This window comes from Marmota monax, unplaced genomic scaffold, assembly GCF_021218885.2.
Source record: "Marmota monax isolate L192 unplaced genomic scaffold, Marmota_monax_Labrador192_F-V1.1 WCK01_AAM20220418_F8-fsc00257, whole genome shotgun sequence".
Classification (NCBI taxonomy): domain Eukaryota; kingdom Metazoa; phylum Chordata; class Mammalia; order Rodentia; family Sciuridae; genus Marmota; species Marmota monax.
Window position 1 is genome coordinate 1,374,912 of NW_026692693.1, and position 1,173 is coordinate 1,376,084.

The following is a 1,173-nucleotide window of genomic DNA, read 5'->3' on the forward strand; positions in this document are numbered from 1 at the left end:
AACACATAACCTAACCGTACAACTAGCCTTAATCCAAGTCCCAATTTGAGTACTATCACTAACACTGATCAGTAACACTGATCCTGAAACTGACCCTAACACTAACCCTATCTCTAATCATCTCCCTAAACCTAAACCTAATCTAAACACTAGACCTTGACATAGACCTAATGCTATCTTTAAAACTAACCATAATCTTAACTCTAGTTCTTATAATAGCTGTAGTCCTACCTTATCCCTAACCTAAGCCAAAACCTAGCCCTAATCTGATCCCTAATCCTAGTTTTAACCCTATCCCTAACCCCAACACTAGCCCGAACCCTTAATCTTAACCTATCCCAAAATGTAAACCTTGAACTAACATGAACCATGGCCCTAATCCTAACCATAACCCCAGCCCTAACCCTAGCTCTAATCTTATTTATTACCCTAACCAAAACCCTAACCAAATTCTAACCCTAGGCATAACACTAACCATAGCCCTAACCTAATAATAAAGCTATCCCTAACTGTAGCTATAATCTTATCTATTTCCCTAACCATAACCCTAACTGAATTCTTTCCCTAAAACTAACCTTAACACTATACCTAATCCTAAGGCTGTCCATTACCTTAAACCTAAACTGAACCCTAAACCTCACAATATTCATTACCCTAATGATAACACTAACCCTAATGCTAATTTGAGCCCTAATTCTAAACCTTAACCTAACACATACCCTAACCCTGATTCAAACCCTAATAATACCCTGGCTCCAAAGCTGATCCTAACACTCAACCTAACCCTTACAATAAATCTGAGTATAAACCTAACCCTAAAACAATCCCAAACCATAACCCTAGAAATGACATTAGCCCTAGCCATAATCCTAGCCCTAAACCTAACATAAATCTGAGCCCTAATCTTAGCACTAAGCCTAGCCTTAATCCTAACCTTAAACTTAATGCTACCCCTATCCCTAATTTTATCTCTTGACCTAGCCCAAAACGTAGCTGTAACTTAATACCTTACCCTAACCCTAGCACTAAAACTAGGCCTAAACCTAACTCTAACCCTAGCACTAATCCTAGTCGTATTTTAGCCCTAACACTAAACCTAACCCTATCCCTAAGAATAATGCTCTCACCCTAGTCCTATCCCTAGTTCTAAACCTAACCCTTACCATTACCCAA